General features: G+C 43.3%; 1 long non-coding RNA gene across 1 annotated transcript; it reads left to right on the top strand.

The window, feature by feature from the left end:
- The first annotated feature begins 444 nt into the window (after positions 1-444).
- On the top strand, positions 445-19,266 carry LOC144331874 (uncharacterized). The gene is made up of 5 exons (XR_013399447.1): positions 445-644; positions 3,114-3,219; positions 9,495-9,605; positions 17,371-17,483; positions 19,107-19,266. It is a non-coding gene; the product is annotated as an uncharacterized LOC144331874 (long non-coding RNA).
- The last annotated feature ends 629 nt before the right edge of the window (positions 19,267-19,895 follow it).

Here is a 19,895-nt window from a genome sequence, read left to right as displayed (position 1 = left end):
ATGAAGGCCATTACACAGTTATAAAGGGTACATTCCAACAAGAAGACTTACTTATTCTGAATACATATGCACCCAACATGGAGCAACCAGATTCGGAGGTACTTGGAAGGCTGAGATGGAAGAATCACTTGGGAGGTTGAGGCTGCAGTGAACTGTGATTGCACCACTGCACTTCATCCTGGGCGACAGAGTGAGACCCTGTCCAAAAAAAGAAAAAAAAAAAAAAAGAGTCTTCACAGCAGGAGGTTCACATGCATGGCTTGGGGAGTTCCTGCTCCCTGGTGTCCCACAACCCACCCTTCTATCCTACCTTGACTGGCCTGGGGTGATGCAGACCATGAGGCTGATCATCCTGCACTGTGCACTGTGACTGGCAGGGGGCGCTGAAGCAGCCTTTTCTGCCCCACGTGGTGCGCATGCGTGTTCTCACCACAGACGCTGCGTGTTGTGCGTGGCCTGGCGTCCATATTGAGTAGAAGGAGAGAGTCTCTGGTTCCTTCAGGACCTGCTTGAGGAGGCACCACAGCGGCGTGGGGATGACTTGGAGACTCGTCCTGGGGAGGAAACAGCTCCTGTCTGTGGCCCTGACTGCTTAGGCGGGGGCTGCGTGCTACTCAGCTTCTCCCGGGCATTTTTTCTACATGGTGAGTACAAAAGCTTGTTTTCTGAAACGTTCCCTCTATTCTCATCTTCTCAATAGTTCTTGTCTTTCTCTTCTGGTATTCTGGTATTTGTCTTACCATGGGTTTTGTTTCTGAGGGCTTTTGAGGGTGGCAAGTGTAGCAGACTGTGGTATTTTTAGGGTTCGAGAACTTTTTCTGAGGGAACCTGTCCCGTATAGATGGGGAGAGAGGAAAGCCCCAGGAGGAAGGGGAAGCCCGGCCCAGGTGGGAGTTGGGACCAGGCCTGGGTGTTTGGCTGCCTCCTGTCCAGGCTTCAGACAGAGGAGAAAAGATCCCAGCGGCCTCCAGAATTTGATGAATTTTTAAATTTGCCTTCCCGCCATCGTGTCTGGGACTCTTTCATCCCCCACCCCTGGCTTTCAGGGAAGCCTGTGTCCCCTTCTGTCCCTCTGGGCACGACCACCTGACCGGGAGGGAGGAATACCCAGGTGCAAGCCTGACGGGGAGTTGTCCCTGGTGATGGCGATGCTGAGGACCTGGTTCTGTCCATGCTGCTCAGTGTTATTATGTCCCCTGTGCAGAAATGTCTGTGCTGGGCCCTGCCCAGTTTGGGGTTGATGATCTTGTTGTTGTTATTGCTGTTGAGCATTGTGAAGGTATTGCATATTTTTTATAACATCCCCTTAGGAGATACATGCTTCCCCCAAACTTTTTCCCCATTCGTAGGATTAGTTTTCATTTGGTTCACTGTTATCTTTCTGTACAGAAGCTTTCCAGTTGGATGTAGCCCCACATGGTGGTTTTTGCTTTTGTTACCTATGATTCGCTTTCCCAATTTAAAAGATAAATATATCCACAAGCCATTCCATTCTCGATGAGGTTTTACCCTCTGCTTTCTTTTTTTTTTTCCGTTTTTTCTTTTCCCGTTTCCAACCTGTGAGCCTAGAGGCAAGTTGCCTCAAAACTAAGTGCTCCACCAGCTCCGCCACCCCCTTTTTTCTTACAGATGATGATGTATAATTTCAGGTCTTGTGTTTAGGTCTTCAATCCATTTTGAGTTGAATTTTGTGTATTCTATGCCAGAAGGGTCCTATTTCATTCTTTTTCATATAAACATTGGTTTTCTCAAAACCATTTAATGAAAAAAATCTCCTATCCCCATTGAGGCTTTGTGATCTCTGATACGGTTTTCATTTGCTTTGGAGGTGTACCCAGTAGTGGGATTGCTGGATCATACGGTAGTTGCATTTTCAGTTTTTTTGAGGAATCTACCACTTTCTTTTTCTTTTTGGTGATGGACTCTCACTCTGTCGCCCAGGCTACAGTGTAGTGGCACGATCTTGGCTCACTGCAATGTGCGCCTCTCAGGTTTAAGCAATTTTCCTGCCTCAGCCTCCTGAGTATCTAGGACTACAGGCACGTGCCACCACACTCAGCTAATTTTTTGTATTTTTAGCAGAGACGGGGTTTCACCTTGTTAACCAGATTTCCTGACCTGATGACCCACCTGCCTCAGCCTCCCAAAGTGCTGGGATTACAAGCGTCAGCTGCCGCATGCGGCTTACAACTTTTTTCCATACTGTGTATCCTAAATTATCTTTACAGCAATAGTGTATAAGATTTCCCTTTTATCCAAATCCACACCAGCATTCTTTTTAATTTTTAAGATATTTTCAGTAATGTATATTCCAGTAGGTGTGGGATGGTATCTGAATATGGTTTTGGAGTACATTCTTTTCTGATGAATAATAACGTTGAGGACCTTTTTTCTTACATGTTTGTGCATTTTATGTCGTTTATACAGCGATGTCTGTTGAGATTTTTTGTCGAATTTTAATTTGGATATGAATTTTTCATGCTACGTAGTATTTTTTTTTTCTGTGCACGCGTTCTGTAACAACCAGTTATCTCTTCTGTGATTCCCTCCTATTTTGTCCCAATCATTTTCTTTTTCTTTTTTTTTTTTTTTTTTGAGACAGTCTCACTCTGTTCCCCAGACTGGCATGCGGTGGCGTGATCTCGGCTCACTGTAAGCTCAACCTCACGGGTTCACGCCATTCTTCTGCCTCAGCCTCCCGAGTAACTGGGACTACAGGCACCCGCCAGCACACACCCGGCTAATTTTTTGTGTTTTTAGTAGAGACGGGGTTTCACCGTGTTAGCCAGGATAGTCTCAATCTCCTGACCTCATGATCCGCCAGCCTCGACCTCCCAAAGTGCTGGGATTACAGGCGTGAGCCACTGCGCCCGGCTCATCTTTTTCTTTTTTGAGACAAGTCACCCTCACCCAAGCCGGAGCACAGTAGCAAATCACATGACCGTATGTGTTGGAATATTGACCACCTTCAGCTTTGAAACGCAATTTGATATGAGGAATTGTGAGTCTCCCAACTTAGTTTGCATTTTTCAGGATTCCTTAGATGTTCAGGGCTGTTTGTGGTTCCATGTTAATATTAACATTGTGTATTTACACTTTTTTTTTTTTTTTAGATGAAGTCTTGCTCTGTCACTAGGCTGCAGTGCAACCTCCACCTCCCGGGTTCAAGCGATTCCTCTGTCTCGGCCTCCCGAGTAGCTGCGACTAGCTGGGACTGAGGTGCGCGCCCCCACGCCTGGCTAATTTTTTTTTTTTTGTAGTTTAGTATAGACGGGGTGTCATCATGTTTCCCAGGATGGTCTGAATCTCCTGACCTGGAGATCTGCCCACCTGGGCCTCCCAAAGTGCTGGGATTACAGGCGTGATCCACCGCGCCGGCCCCCCCCCCTTTTTTTTTTTTTTTTTTTTTGAGACGGCATCTCGCTCTGTCGCCCAGGCTAGAGTGCAGTGGTGTGATCTCGGCCACTGCAACCTCCGCCTCCCAGGTTCAAGTGATTCTCTTGTCTCAGCCTCCCAATTAGCTCGAGCTACAAGCATGGGCCATCATGCCCAACTAATTTTTGTATTTTTAGTAGAGACAGGGTTTCACCATGTTTGCCAGGATGGTCTCGATCTCCTGACCTCGTGATTTGCCCATCTCAGCCTCCCAAAGTGGTACGATTACAGGCGTGAGCCACTGCGCCTGGCCTATACTTCTTAAATGTTTTGTCTATAATAAGGCACATAAGCAGAGGGTATAGTGGGACTTTTTTTCTTATCTGGGACTTTTTCATTTTTGTTTCTGTTTGTTTTGAGACAGAGTTCAGCTCTGTTGCCCAGGCTGGAGTGCAGTGGCATGATCTTGGCTTACTGCAACCTTTGTCTCCCAAGTTCAAGTGATTTTTGTGCCTTGGCCATCCAAGTACCTAGAATTACAAGTGTGTGCTGCCATGCCCAACTAATTTTTGTATTTTTTAGTAGAGATCGGGTTTTGCTACATTGGCCAGGCTGGTCTCGAACTTCTGGCCCCGGATGATCCACCCACCTCAGCCTCCCAAGGTGCTGGGATTACACACATGAACCATCTTGCCCAGCCTTATCTGGGACATTTTGGTACATGTATATTTTGGGTAATAATCAAATCAGGGTACTTAGCATAACTATTTCCTCATACAGGTATTTCTTTGTGGTGAGAACACTCAAAATTGTTCCCTTCTAGCTTTTTTTGAAAAATACAAACAATATTGTAACTAGAGTCACGCAGCTGTGGAAGGGGACTCTAGAATGTGTTCCTCCCAACTAAATGTAACTTTGTTTCCATCACCAATGCCTCCTATTTCCCCTCCTTCCCCCAGCCTCCGGAAGACCACTCCTGTTCTTTCTGCTTCTTGAAGGTTAATTTTTTGGATTCAATGTGAGTGAGGTCATGCAGTGTTTGTCTTTCTGTGCTTGGCTTATTTAACAGAATGTTTTCTAGGTTCATTAGTGTTGCCCTAAATGAAAATTGCATTATTTTTTATGGCTGGAGAATATGTCATTGTATGTATGTACTATATTTTCTTTATCTCTTCATCTGTTGGGTGAACAGTTAGGCGGATTCCATCATTCTAGCTATTGTGAATAGTGATGTAATAGACATGGAAAGGCAGATGTCTGTTCAAAATCCTGGTTTGCTTTGACTGTATACCTAGTAGTGGGATGAATAGATCATATGGTATTGTACTTTCAGTTTTTTTGAAGACTCTGCAACTGCTTTCCAGAGTGTATATAGTAATTGACCCTCCCATAAACACTTCTTTTTTCCTGGAAATTGACACCAGCATTTGTGTTTGTATTTTTATTTGTCACATTCGTGTGAATAAGTGAGATGCTTTCTGCGTGTGGTTTTGATTTCCGTTTTGTGCAAGATTAAGAGTGTTAACCACGTTTTCGTAAAGATAGAGTCAGTCTTATGTCTTCTTTGGCGAAAAGTTTATTCAGGCTTTTTGCCCAGTTTTGGATCGGTTCCTCGTTTTGCTTTTGGTTATTTATTTTTTTTGCTAGTTACTAAGGTTAGTAGCTTGTGCCTTTTGGAAAACAATGCCTTATCAGCTGTATGTTTCCTCAAACTTTCTTCTCACCTTTAGGATGCTGTTCTTTTTTGTTTTTTTTCTCCTCCCCCTTCCCCTGCACCAGACTCCGATGGGGTCTTGCTCTGTTACCCAGGCTGGAGTTGCAGTGGGGCAGTCTTGGCTCACGGCAACCTCTGCCTCCTGAGTTCAAGCAATTCTCCGGTCTCAGCTTCCTGAGTAGCTGGGATTACAGGTGTGCACAACCATGCCAGGCTAATTTTTGTATTTTTACTAGAGCCGGGGTTTCACCATGTTGGCCAGGCTGGTCTCAAACTCCTGATCTAGTGAGCCCCCATACCCGGTCTAGGATGCCTTTTCTTTGGATTCATTTGTTCTCTCCTGCACAGAGGCGCTAATGCTGTCCTTAGTCTCTCATGATTATATTTGTATTTGTTGGCAGTGATTTCAGTGTCTCATCCAAAAGAAAGAGATTGTTAAGCTATTTTATTGTCTGTGCATATTTTTCCCCTAATTTTTCCTTTTCTTTTTCTTTCTTTTTTTTTTTTTTTTTGCAACCTGTGTGCACAGGGTGAAGCTTCCCCTAAATATACGCTTATCCCATGATTTCTTCTTGGAGTGTTTTGCTTTCCAGATGGAATTTAACTGTTTGATTTATTTTTCATAGATTTTTGTGTATCGGACAACATAGGGCTGCTGTTTCAATCTCGTGCATGTGACTACCCAGTTTTCTCAACTGTTGTGCCTTTGGTGTGCTTTTGAAAAATGTGTGACCTAAATATAATTTTGGATTGATTACTTGGCTCCCTTATTTTGTCCATTCGGTTGTCTCTTTTTTTTTTTTCTTTGAGATGGAGTCTCGCTTTGTTGCCCAAGCTGGAGTGCAGTGGCGCAATCTCGGCTGACTGCCAGCTCTGCCTCCTGGGTTCACATCATTCTCCTGCCTCAGCCTCCTGAGTAGCTAGGACTACAGATGCCCGCCACGACGGCCGACTAATTTTTTGTATTTTTAGTAGAGACGGGGTCTTACCGTGTTAGCCAGGATGGTCTGGATCTCCTGACTTTGTGATCTGCCTGCCTTGGCCTCCCGAAGTGCTGGTATTACACGCGTGAGCCACCACGCCCAGCCCATTCGGTTGTGTTTCTGTGTCCCCAGTGTCTGTTGTTTCCATCTTCATGTTCGAATGTATTCACTGTTTAGCTCCCACAACATGCAGTGTTTGGTTTTCTGTTCTGTTCTTGCCTTGATTTGCTAAACATAATAATCCCCAGGTCTATCCACGCTGCTTAGGATATGATTGTGTGTTCTTCTTATGGCTGCGTAGTATTTTGTGGTGTGTATGCACCACATTAAAAAAAAAAAAAAAAGTTGAATCCTCTGTTGCTGGTCACCTAGGATTCTTCCACGTCTTTTTTCTTGTGAATGGCACGGCCATGAATGCACGAGATCTTGTGTCTTTTTGATAGAAGGATTTACTGTCTTTTGGGTAGATACCAAGTAGTGGAATTGCTGGGTCTGATGGTAGTTCTGTTTTAAGTTCCTTGAGAATCTCCAAACTGGTTTCCACAGTGCAAACCTGTTTTCACGTTCCGCAAGAGTGTAGCAGCGTTCCCTTTTCTTTGCCGCCTTGCCAGCATGTTGTTTTGACTTTGGAAAAATGGCCATTTTGACCAACGTGGGATGTTACCTCATTGTGTTTGCGAGTTGCATTTCACTGATGATTAGTGAGCTCGTGCATTTTTTCATGTCGGTTGATCCCTTGAATGTGGTCTTTTTCTTTTTTTCTTTTTTATTTTTCTGAGACGTCTCACTCTATTGCCTGGACTAAAGCTGGAGTGCAGTGGCACAGTCTTGGTTCACTGCAACCTCTGCCTCCTGGGTTCAAGTGATACTCCTGCCTCAGCTTCCCGAGTACCTGGGATTACAGGCGTGCACCACTGTGCCCAGCTGATTTTTGTATTTTGAGTAGAGATGGGGTTTCACCATGTTGGCCAGGCTGGTCTCGAACTCCTGGCCTCAAGTGATGCACCTGCTTCAGCCTCTGAAAGTGCTGGGATTGCAGGCGTGAGCCACCATGCTTAGCCTGTTTCCTTAAATTTCTTTACAAAAATTTACCCTGTGGTAAAGGTGTACCATCAGAGAGTAGAGTGAGACACTTTGGTCCACGGGTGCATTGTTTAGTGATGAAATCAGGGTATTTAGCATATCTGTTGCCTCATAGAGTTACTATTCCTTTGAGATGAAGACATTGAGAATGCTCTTTTCTAGTTTTCTTGAAAAGTACACTCTGATAATGTTAGACCTACTCACCCGCTGCTGTGGAATAGAACTACGGGTTTCATTCCTCTCATGGGGTGTGTAACTGTATTCCTGTTTCCAATCCCTGACCGTGCCCCACCTTTTAATCCCAACCCATGTTAAGAACAGTTATGCCTAAAAGTTCTATGCAATATGTTTTTTAGATTCCTTCGGCGTGAGACAATGTGATGTTTGTCTTTCTCTGTGTAGTTTATTTCTTCTCTTTTCTTTTTTCCTCTTTTTTTTTCTTCTTATTATTTTTTGAGATCGTGTCTGGGTCTGGTTGCTCAAGCTGGAGTGCAGTGGTGTGATCTCGGCTCATTGCGTCCTTGACCTCCTGGGACTCAGGTGATTCTCCCACCTCAGCTTCGTGATTAGCTAGGACTTTTGAGAAATGTCTCTTCAGGTTCATTGCCCAACTTTGGCTGGGTGACTTGGTTTTGCATGTTTCGCATCTTAGTAGCATTAGTTTCTCGTGCATACCATGTAACAACCTGTTTCAGATAAATGATTCCTCATCATGCCCTCCCTATATGAAGAATGCTTAAGCTCCAAGAGGTTTTCATAGTGCCTGTAGATTTCTCCCAACCGTGTATGAGAGTGTGTTTGCATCTTCCTCCAGGGAATTTGTTTGAAATAATTGGTTTCTTTTAATTGTTCAAATTAGGATGAGTCTCTACCTGAGCGTGCTTTTCATTTACGGTTTAGAGATGACTGGTAATGTCGAGACCCACCCTTTTTACATGTTAGTGCATTGCACATTGTCTTTTTAGTAATGTCTGTTCAGGTTTGTGTCCCAGTTTTGGCTGGGTTACTTGGTTTTGTGTGTTTTCTCCTCAGTGATGTCTTAGTTTCAGATACATGATTCCTTATAATATCCTTTCTATCTGAAGAATGCCTTCTGAGTGTTGGTTGGTGCATTGATTTCTTTACTGTGCAGTATTTTTTCAGTTTTTTTTCTTTGTTTTTACTGGTTGATTATTATTTTAGTTTTCAGTGATTTTTTTTTTTTTTTTTTTTTTTTTGAGATGGAGTCTCTCTCTCTGTCACCCAGGCTGGAGTGTTGCTGCCATCTCGGCCCACTGCAAGCTCTGCCTCCCGGGTTCATGCCCTTCTCCTGCCTCACCCACCCATGTAGCTGGGACTACAGGCGCTTGTCACCACACCTGGCTAATTTAGTTTGTATTTTTAGTAGAGACAGGGTTTCACTGTGTTAACCAGGATGCTCTTGATCTCCTGACCTCGTGATCCACCCACTCTTGGCCTCCCAAAGTGCTGGGATTACAGGTGTGAGCCACCGTGCCCAACCACAACTATTTAACATCGATTCAGGTTTTTCGAAACTTAAGCTCACTGTTTTCCTGTAGGCATTTTATGCTTTTGAGTCATGTGTTTAGGTTTTAGTTTGTTAGCCACAGCACCCAGCCTCTTTGCATCTTGTAGGCGTTCTTTTGAACGCCTACAAGATGCAACAAGAAAAAAATGTGTTGACTGTATACAGGCGTGCGTTTAGGTACTGTTATGTCCACAGATGCATGGTTTCTTTTTATGCCACTGCCGTAGTCTTTGGGTAAGTAGAGCTTTTACCTGTAATTTGAAGATGAGTGTGATGCCTCCAATCTAGTTTGTATTTCCTAGGTAGGACTTCTTTCCATATTCAGGGTCTTTGGTGGTTCCATGTGAATTTTTAGCCATGTGTAGTTAACATTTTGTAACAAGTTTGGTTCATACCATATGTCGAGAATTAGTGGTGCAGTGGGACATTGTGATAATTGTATACCTTGCATAAGGGTAGAATCAAGGAGTTTCTTGTGCCTGTGATCAGGTATAGGTCTTATATCTTTGAGGTGTGGACATCAGTATCCTCCTTGGTAGTTACTTTGAGAAAGACACGACCATATTTTTAGGCGCAGTCGCCCTGCTGTGGAGTAGAATACCAGAATGTATTCCTCTCCTTTAACTCTCTGCATCCCTATTGCCAATCCTTGCCCATGTCCTCCCTTCCACCCAGCCTGTGGTGACTACTACTGTATTTTCACCTTCAGTGAGTTAAATTTTTCAGCTCCCACATGATTGAGTGAGAACATGCAGGTTGATCTTTCTCTTTTCTCTGCTTTTCTGATTTGATTGAACATAGTATCTTGCAGGTGCAGCCATGTTGTGGGAAATGAAAAATGCCCTGAATTTTGATGGCTGAAAAGTATTCCATTGTGCCTGTGTCCTGGAAATTCTTCATCCCTTCATCTGTGAATGGACAGGTAGGTTGATTCCATCCTTTGGCTATTGTCAGTAGCATGTCAAGAAAGAGGGGAAGGAAGCTTTGTCTCTAGCATACAAATTTCATTTGCTTTCCATGGAGAGCCATGGGTGGGATGATGACATTACAAGTTAGGCACAGGTTTAATTTGTTCATGGACCTTCTACTGTTTTTCCTAGAGTACATCCTAATTAAAGTTCCACCCAGTAGTGTGTAAGATTATCCCTTTCTTTGTCTTGTCACCAGCAAGTGACTTTGCCTTATTTCAAACACAGTCTTTCTTTTTGGCAATATTCATATCAGTTAGATTGAGATGGTGCCTGAGTGTGGTTTTCATTTACATGTTTGAGATGAATTGATCTCAAACACTGATATTGAGAAACCCATTATTTTACCTGTGTTTGTGTTTTTGTTTTTTGGAGACGGAGTTTCTCTCTTGTTGCCCAGGCTGGAGTACAGTGGCGCCATCTCAGCTCACTGCAACCTTCGTCTCCTGTGTTTAAGGGATTCTCCCTCCTCAGCTCCCCGAGTAGCTGGGAGTATAGGTGTGTTCCCCCATACCTGGATAGTTTTTGTGTTTTTAGTAGAGACAAGGGTTTCACCATGTTGGCCACGCTGGTCTCAAATCCCTGACCTCAGGTGATCTGCCCTTGGCTATTGTGAGTAGTGCTTCACTCCACCTGGGAAGGCAGCTATGATTTCCATGTAGAGATTTCTCTGTCCATAAGTAGATACCCACTGTTGGAATTGCTAGATGAAGTGGTAGCTAGCTTTGTGATTGTTTGGGAAGCTCCAAGTGGTTTTCGTAGTACCTGTGGTAATGGTGATTTCTCTCAACAGTGTGGAAGAGTATCTGTGTATGCAGGTTTCCCTGGGGCATTCGTTTGAAATAACTGGTTTTTATTTTTTGTTAGAATTAGAGTGAGTTTGTATCTGAGTGTGATTATCATTTACAGTTTAGAGATGACTAGCAGTGGTGAGAACCACCTTTTTTTGTCCTGTTAGTGAATTGCATATTGCCTTTTCAGTAATGTCTGTTCAGGTTTGTTGCCCAGTTATGGCTGGGTTACTTGGTTTTGGGTGTTTTGCTCCTCAGTGGGGTGTTCGTTGCTCCCAAATGTCAGATAACAACCGCTTTTAGATATATGATTCCTCGTAATATCCTTTCTGTCTGAAGAATGCCTTCTGAGTGTTGGTTGGTGCATTGTTTTCTTTACTGTGCAGAACTTCTTCAGGTTGTTTTGTGTTTTTATTTCTTGATTATTTTAGTTGTGATTTTTATTTTTGTTTTTCCTTTTTATTTTTTGAGACAGAGTCTCGCTCTGTTGCCCAGGCTGGAGTAAGGTGTCACGATCTTGGCTGACTGCAACCTCCACCTCCCAGGTTCGAGCGATTCTGTTGTCTCAGCCTCCGGAGTAGCTGGGACTGCGGGTGTGTGCCACTACTCCCAGCTAATTTTTGTATTTTTAGTAGGCACAGGGTTTACCATGTTGGCTAGGCTGGTCTCCAAATCCTGACCTCAAGTGATCTGCCCGCCTTGGCCTCCCAAAGTCCTGGGTTTACAGGCGTGAGCCACCGTGCCTGGCTAGCACTGACTGTTTTTGTAAGGTAAGGTCAATGACGAAAACTAGAATTTTTGACTTCTATTGTTGGAAGTGGTTTTTTTTCTGTTTTTCTTTTTTTCTATTTGCTTTTACATCCCGTGAGCTTAGATTCAGGTTTTCCTAAACTTAAGCTCACTCTGTGTTTTCCTGTAGCAGTTTTACGCTGTTAGGTCTTGTGTTTAGGGTTTAATGTATTTTGAGTTTATGTTTGTGTATTGTATAACAACAAGGTCTTATTTCATTGTTTTGTATGTGGCTATCCAGTCGTTTCAGACTGCTCAGTTGAACAGACTGCTGACTCCTCATCTCATCTTTTTTCCCTTCGAGACTCAGTCCTACTCATGCTGTCACCCAGACTAGAGTGCAGTGGCGAGATCTCAGCTTTCCACAACATGTGCACCCTTGCTTCAAGAGATTCTCGTGCTTCATCTTCCCAAGTGGTTGGGATTGCTGGTGTGCACCACCACACCTGACTACTATTTTTTGTATTTTTACTAGAGATGCAATTTCACCATTTTGGCCAGGCTGACCTCAAGTGATCTGCCTGACTTGGTCTCCGAAAGCTCTGGGAGTACAGGTGTGTGCCACAGCACCCAGCCACATTGTATCTTCTAGGTGTTCCTTTCAAAAAAATGTGTTGATTGCATACAGGTGTGCGTTTAGGTTCTCTTATGTCCCTAGGTTCATGGATTCATTTTTATGCCACTACTGTAGTCTTTAGATTGAGTGGAGGTTTTACATGTAGTTTGAAATTGGGGAAAGTGCAGCTTCCAATTGAGTTTGTATTCCCTTGGATTGCTTTACACATTCAGGTTCTTTGGGTCTTTGGTGGTTCCATGTGAATTTGTAGCCATGTATCGCTACCATTCCATAAAACGTTTGCTTCATACTTTATGTCCAGAATTAGGGGTGCATTGGGACATTGTGATACTTGTTTGTATGCCTTGAGTATGGATAAAATCAGGGAGTTTCCCATGTCTCTAAGCACGTATAGGTTTAATATCTTCGATGTGTGAACATTCAGTATCCTCCTTGGTAGCTCTTTTGAAAACGGCACGACCATGTTGTTAAGTCTTGTCACCCTGCTTTGGACTGGAATACCAGAATGTATTCCTTTCCTGTAACTCTCTGTGTACCTACTGCCAATCCTTGATGTCCTCTCCTCCACCTAGTCTGTGGTGACCACTGCTGTATTTTCACCTTCAGTGAGTTAAATTTTTCAGCTCCCACATGAGTGAGAACATGCAGGCTTGGTCTTTGTCTGCCTTTCTGATTTGATTGAACAGAATATCTCCAGGTGCAGCCATGTTGCTGGAAATGATAGGATTCCAGGAATTTTGATGGCCCAAAAGTATTCCATTGTGTCTGTGTACTAGAGATTCTTCATCCCTTCATCTGTGGATGGACAGGGAGGTTGATTGCTTGTCTTGGCTTTTGTGCATAGGGCTGAGTTCCACCTGGGATGACAGATCATCTCTTCCATGTCCTGATCATGTGCTCTGTGTATATACCTAGTAATAGAATTGCTAGATAAAACGGTAGTTGTGGTTTTACGATTTCAAGGAACATCCAATTGGTTTCTTTAGCGTGCATACTAGTTTACCATATCCCACCAGCCTTGGAGACAAGTTCCTCCTCTGAGAAGATTCTCACCATTGCTGACGCACACAAAAGTGTAAGTGAAAATCACACCAGATTTCATCTCACTCTGGTTAGAATGAATACTACCAACATTTGATGGCAGTTTGTTTCTATAGAGTATACATTATACCCCCCTACACACACAACCCAAGGTGCAAGGGACATTTTGAGATATCTATATGTAGCATTATGATGAAATCATTGTATCTGGCATGTCTGTGATCTTCCATCATTATTTTATCTCTGTGGAGAGAATATTCAGAACCATATTTTCCAGCTAATTTTGAAAAATTTTTCTAGATTCTGTTGACCCTAGTCACCTAGTCAGCCTGCTGTGCAATAGAACACCAGAATAGATTCCTTGTATCTGAGCGTCACTCTGTACCCGTTACCAGTCCCTACCCAGGCTCTCTGCTCTCCCCAGCCTCCAGTAACCCCTACCGGAAGTTCTGCTTTTAAGAGACAATGTTTTCTGGATTCTATGTAGCTGATGTCATGCAGCGTGGGTCTCTCCCTGGCAGACTCGTTTCACCTAATTGTCTTCCGGGTTTCTCCAAGTGGTTGCAGATGACATGATTTCCTGAAGTGTTACAGCTGACATGTGTTTCCTTGTGTATGTCAACTGTGGTTCCTTTATCCCTTCATCTGTGCATAGACAGGTAGGTTAATTCCACATCTTGGCTATTGTGACTAGGGCTTCAGGACACATGAAAAGGCAGATAACACAGGGATTTCATTTTCTCTAAACGTGTACCCAGTGGTGGGATTGTTACTGGAGTGGCAGTTGTACTTTTACCTTTCGTTGTTTGTTTTTTTTAAAAAAAAAAAAAAAAAAAAAGACAGAGTCTTGCTCTTGTCGCCCAGGCTGGAGTGCAGTGGCGCGATTTCGGCTCAATGCAAGCTCCGCTTCCTGCGTTCAAGCGATTCTCCCGCTTCTGCCTCCTGAGTGGCTGGGAATCCAGGCACCTGCCACCACGCCTAATTTTTGTATTTGTAGTAGAGACAGGATTTCAGCATGTTGGTGAGGCTGGTCTTGAACTCCTGACCTCAGGTGATCCACCTGTCTCGGCCTCCCAAAGTGCTGAGATTACAGGTGTGAGCCACTGTGCCTGGCCTACCTTTTACTTTTTTAAGGAACTTCCAAAAGTTTTTGTAGTGTGTACATAATTTTCATTCCACGAAGTGTGTGGAAGATTTTTCTTCCCCTGCAAGTCTATGCTGACCATTACCTTCAACAATTTTGATTTTTGTCTTTTGTAATACTCATTCTAGGTAGAATTAGATGGTAACCGAGTATGGTTTTGATTCATGTTTTTGTGAGGATTAGTGATATTGAGGAACTATCACCTGTGAGTCCATTTCCTGCCATCTTTTCACTCAGGTCTATTTAGATCCTTTTACTTGGATATTTGTTGTTTTTATTGTTGTTTTTCACTTGGTCATATCACTTTATTGTATGTGTTAGATAACAACCTCTTTCAGGGTTAGGATTTTTTATCGTTTCTCCCAGTCTTTAGGATTCCTTTTTTTTGTTTCATTGTTTCCTTTTCCCTGTAGAATTTGTAAAGTGTCCCTAGTCACATATGGTTATAGTTGCATATGTTAGCAGTGACTTTTGTGTTCAACACCCCGCTTCCATGATAGCAGAAAAACATGCGTGCGTGCGCACGCACACACACAGAGCCAAGCCTTGCATTGTCTGTGGGTATAGTTTCCTTATCTATTTTTTAGTGTTATGATGCTTTTTTACCTTTTGCAGCCTGTTTGCATAGATTGAGGGTTTCCTAAAATATACACCCACTCTCTTTTCTTATAGGACCTTTACAGTTTCAAGATTGAGTTTAGGTCTTCATTTTGTGTTGATTTTGTGTATCGTGCATTGTAAGGGTCCTATTTCAGTGTTTTTCCTGTGGATATTCAGTTTTCTCAAAATCGATAATTGAACCAGACTCTCCCTTTCCCATTATATCTTTTTGGGGTTTTGAAAAATGTGTTCCCTACACAACATGTTGGATAGAGTATTTGGCTGCCTCTTTGTGTCACTTAGGTCCTCGTTCTGTGTTTGTGACAGTCATGAATTGTTTGGATAACTACAGATTGTTTTTTGATTGATTATTTTCTTTGGTTCTTACCTTGGATTTTTCTTTTAATGCTTTCTACTCTTATTATTACAGTTTAAAAGCTATATTTGCAAGTTAGTTACATCTGTTGATTGCATGACACTGAGACTGGGGGTCCCAACAACCCCGTAACCCAGGCAGTGAGCAGAGGGCCCACAGGGTGGGTCTTTAGCACACGCTCCCTCTCCCCTGTGTTTTTATTGGTCTGTGGTCATTCCCGGTGTCTGTTGTTCTCTTCTTTATGTTTGAGTGCATTGAAAGTTTAATTCCTGCTTATAAGTGAGAACATGTGGCATTTGGTTTTCTATTTGGACCTTAGTTCACTTCTGACACTGGCCTGCAGTTTCCACCTTCTGTTGTCAGGTGATCCTCCCTGAAAGGTCTACAGGTGCCCACCACCACATCCGGCTAATTTTTTTATTATTGTAGAGATGGGATCTCACCATTTTGCCCAGGCTGGTCTCAAATTCTGGACTGAAGCGATCCACCTGCCTTGGCCTCCCAAAGTGCTAGAATTACAGATGTGAGCCACTGTGCTGGCCTCTCATGCACTGTTGATGGGTAGGTTGATTCCATGTCTTTGTCATTGTGAATAATACTGCTATGAACATAACGAGTGCCTGTGTCTTTTGGATAGGAGGATTGATTTTCCTTTGGGTAGATGCACAGGAGAGGGCTTTCTGGGTGAGATGGTAGTTCTGTTTTCAGCTCTTTGAGAAATCCCCAATCTGCTTTCAATGGTGTCTGTACTAGTTTTAATCCCCTCCCCTCCCGGAAAGCGTACCAGCGTTTCGTTTCCTCGGCTACCTCGCCAGCATGTGTTCCTTGTCTGCGTGGTCCTCACCATTGTGACCTCCATGGGATTACAACGTCTTGTAATGTTTTTGATTGGCAGCTCTCTGATAGTGAGTTTGAGCATGTTTTCCTATATGTTGGTTGCTTGTACATTGTCTTTTAAGACGCATGTGTTCACGTCTCTTGCCTGTTTATTTTTTTTTTTTTTTTTTTTTTTTTTTTTTGAGGCGGAGTCTCGCTCTGTCGCCCAGGCTGGAGTGCAGTGGCGCGATCTCGGCTCACTGCAAGCTCCGCCTCCCGGGTTCCCGCCATTCTCCTGCCTCAGCCTCCCGAGTAGCTGGGACTACAGGCGCCGCCACCACGCCCGGCTAATTTTTTTGTATTTTTAGTGGAGACGGGGTTTCATTGTGTTAGCCAGGATGGTCTTGATCTCCTGACCTCGTGATCCGCCCGTCTCGGCCTCCCAAAGTGCTGGGATTACAGGCTTGAGCCACCGCGCCCGGCCTCTTGCCTGTTTATTAATAGGATATTCCCTAGTTGACTTGTTGAAGGGCCTTGTAGATTCTGCATATTAGATGTGGTGCAGATGCACAGTTTGGGACCGTGTTCTCCCTTTGTGTACACTGTTAACTCTGTTGGTAGTTTCTTTTACTGTGCAGCAGCTCTTTCAGGTATTCGGTCTGACTTGTCAATTTCTGTTTTTGTTGCCGTTACTCTTTAGGACTTAGCCATCTAAATTCTTTGCCAAAGCCTATGTGGAGAAGGATATTTCACAAGTTTTCTCATAAGATTTTAATAGTTTGAGTTTTTCCATTGAAATCTTTCATTCATCTTGAGTTCCTCTTTGTGTCTGGTGAGAGGTAGGGGCCTAGTCTTACTCTTCTGCACATGGCTAGCCACTTATTTCAGCACCGTTGATGGAATAGGATGTCCTTTTGCCTTTGCTTACTTTGGTGGATTCTGTGTTAGATTAGATAGTTTTCAGTGTGTGGGTTTACTTCTTGGTCCTCCCTTGTGTTCCACTGCTCTGTGTGGAGGCCGGTCCCTAGCTTTTCCATGAAATTTGAAATCAGGAAGTGTGATGTGTCCGATGTAGTCTGGATGTCTCAGGATTGCAGAGGATGAAACTCAGGGCGCTTCATGGTCCCACATGAATATTAGCATCACCTATTTCTATTTCTTGTAACAAATGTGTTGCATAGTAAAGGAACAATACAATGAGAGGGTAGAGTGGGGCATTATGGTCCATGCATACATTGTGAAATGATGAAATCAGGGTACTTAGTGTTTCTGATACCTTTTCCCATTGTTTATTCCTCTATGGTGAGACCCTTTCAGTATTCTCCTGTCAAGCTGCTTTGAAAGTGATGTGCCTTTGTTGTTAACCCTGGTCACCCTGCGCTGGAATAGAACAACAGAATTTTCTTCCTCTCATTTCCCATTTACAATCCCTGCCCATTACTCCTCTTTTCCCCCAGTCTCTGCAAACCCATATTGTGCTTGCCAGGTCTTTGAGATAGAGTTTCTCAGATTCTGCATGTGTGAGATGACTCAAGATTTGTCTCTTTCCCCTCTTGTTCATTTAATTTACCATCATGTTTTCCAGGTGCAACCCTGTGGTTCCCCACGATAGGATTTCATTGTGGTTTTGTGTCTGAAGAGTATTCCGGTGTGTACATGTGGAACAGCTTCTTTATCCCTTCTTCTGTGGACAAGCAGGTAGGTTGATGCTTACACTGGCTCTTGGGAACAGTGCTGGAATCCACATGGGTGCGTAGATCTATGTTTGGTGTCCTGATTTCAATGACTTTGAGTGTATTCCTAGTAGTAGAATTGCTGGTTGAAACGGTAGTTGGAGTCTTTTAAGGTTTGGAGGAACCTCCAAGTGGTTTCTGGAGTGCGTGTGCTAGTTTACCTTCTCACGAACTGTGAAAGAGTGTCTCTCTCTGTGTCTCTCTGAAAACACACCAGCGTTTCCCTTTCTTTCAATGTTTTTTTTTTTTCCTTTTTATGTTAATACTCATTCCAATTAGAATGAGATGGTGTCTAAGTGTGGTTTTGATTTACATTTTGCTTGTGGTTAGTGATGTTTGCCAAGTTATTGTGAACTTGTTTCAATTTGACATGTAAGACTGGGCAGTGGATCTGAAGACCTGAGATGGATGCATAGGTAAAAGTTTCTGACTCAACATTACTGATCCTCACGAGAAGTCAATCAGAACCACACTCAGATAGCATCTCTCTCTCTGGTGAGAATGAATGTTACCAAAATGGGACAGCAGTTTCATTGTCGTATAGTCTGTATGTATAACCAGCAAGTGCAAGGCACAGTTTGATCTGTGTAAACATAGCATCATCATGAAGTCGCGGTGTCTGGCATCTCTGTGAGCTCCAGACTTATGATTTCTCTGTGGAGAGAATATTCACAACTGACCTTTGTAGCTGTTTTAAAAATTGTGGTTTTCTGTTCTTGCCTTTTGGCATAATGGCCTACGGCTCTGTCCAGGTTTCTGGTAAGGGCATGGATTTGTTTTTATGGCTGTGTAGTGTTCCGTGGTGTGTATGTACCACATTTCCTTTCTCTGATCCACTGCTGATGGGCACCGAGGCTGATTCCATGTCTTCACCATTGTGAGTAGTACTGCCGTGAACATGCGAGTGCATGTGTGTTTTGGATGGAAGCATTTTCCTTTGGGTAGATCCTTAGGAGTGGGATTCCAGCGCTGGGTGGTAGTTCTCTTTTAAGTTCTTTGAGAACTGTCCACACTGCTCTCCAGGGAGTCTGAACTAGTTTGCATTTCCCCCAACAGTGAACCTGCATTTCTTTGCTCATCTGCTCCACCAGCCTCTGTTGTTGTGGACTGTGTATCATAATTGCCGTTCTGACCAGTGTGAGATGGTATCTCAGTATGTTTCTGATTTGCATTTCTCTGATAATCAGTGAGATCGAGCATCTTTTCATTCTCATTGGTTACTGGTACACCTTCTTTTAAGTGTGTGTTCATGTCCCTTGCCCATTTACAAATTGGGTTGGGTTTTTTTTGTTGTTGTTGTTTGTTTAAGCTCTTTACATAAATCCTGGATATTAGACGTTTTTCAGATGCATAGTTGGGTAATATGTTCCCTCATTCTATAGGCTGTGTGTTAACTCTGTTGGTGCAGCAGCTCTTTTGTGTATTAGGTCCCACTTATCAGGAATTGTATTTGTTCTCATTGCTTTTGGCGACTTGAGATATAAATGCTTTGCCAAAACCTCTGTCGAGAAGAGTATTTGCTAGATTCTCGTGCAGGATTTTTTTATAGTTTCAGGTCTTGGATTTTTATGTATTTTTGTATTTACAGACCGAGCCTTGCTGTGTCAAAGAGGCTGGAATGCAGTGGAACGATCTTGGCTCACTGCACCCTCCACCTTCGGGGTTCAAGTGATTCTTGTGCATCAGTCTCCCGAATAGCTGGGAGTACAGGTACGTGCCACCATACCCAGCTAAGTTTTGCTTTTTAAGTAGACAGGGTTTCACCATGTCAGCCAGGGTGGTCTCGAACTTCCCGACCTCAAGTCATCCGCCTGCTTTGGCCTCCCAGAGTGCTTGGATTCCAGGCATGAGCCACCACCACACCCAGCCCAGGATTTTGCATTTCAATCTTTGATTCAAGTTGAGTTGCTTTCTGTACATGGTGAGACACGGGCCCAGTGTTACTTCTTCTGCATCTAGGTAGCCACTGATCCCAACACCACTTAGTGGTAGGGAGTCCTTTCTCCATTGCTTATTTTTGTTGTTTTATTTTCAAGTATCAGATGATTTCAGGTGTGCAGGTTTGTATCTGGGTCTTCTAATCTGTTCCACTGTTCTGTGTAAGCGGGTGCCCAGCTTTTTAGTGAAAATGCCTAGCCATTACATTGTGAGTGTTAGAGTATTTCCTTTGTTTTAATTTTTTAAAAATACCTTTAACAGCCTACGTGCACGTATTACTTTTCGAAAATACATGCGCACTGTATGTTTTCTTGTAGTAGTTTTGTGGTGTCAGATTTGAGTTTTAGGCCTTTAACATATTTTGCATTGATTTTTGTATTGGCATGACATAACAGTCCTATTTCAGTGTTTTGCTTGTGAATATTCAGTCTACTCAGCA

Source organism: Macaca mulatta, chromosome 10, assembly GCF_049350105.2.
Source record: "Macaca mulatta isolate MMU2019108-1 chromosome 10, T2T-MMU8v2.0, whole genome shotgun sequence".
Lineage (NCBI taxonomy): Eukaryota > Metazoa > Chordata > Mammalia > Primates > Cercopithecidae > Macaca > Macaca mulatta.
Note: the sequence above shows the minus strand (reverse complement) of the source record. Positions and strands in the feature narration are given on the sequence as shown.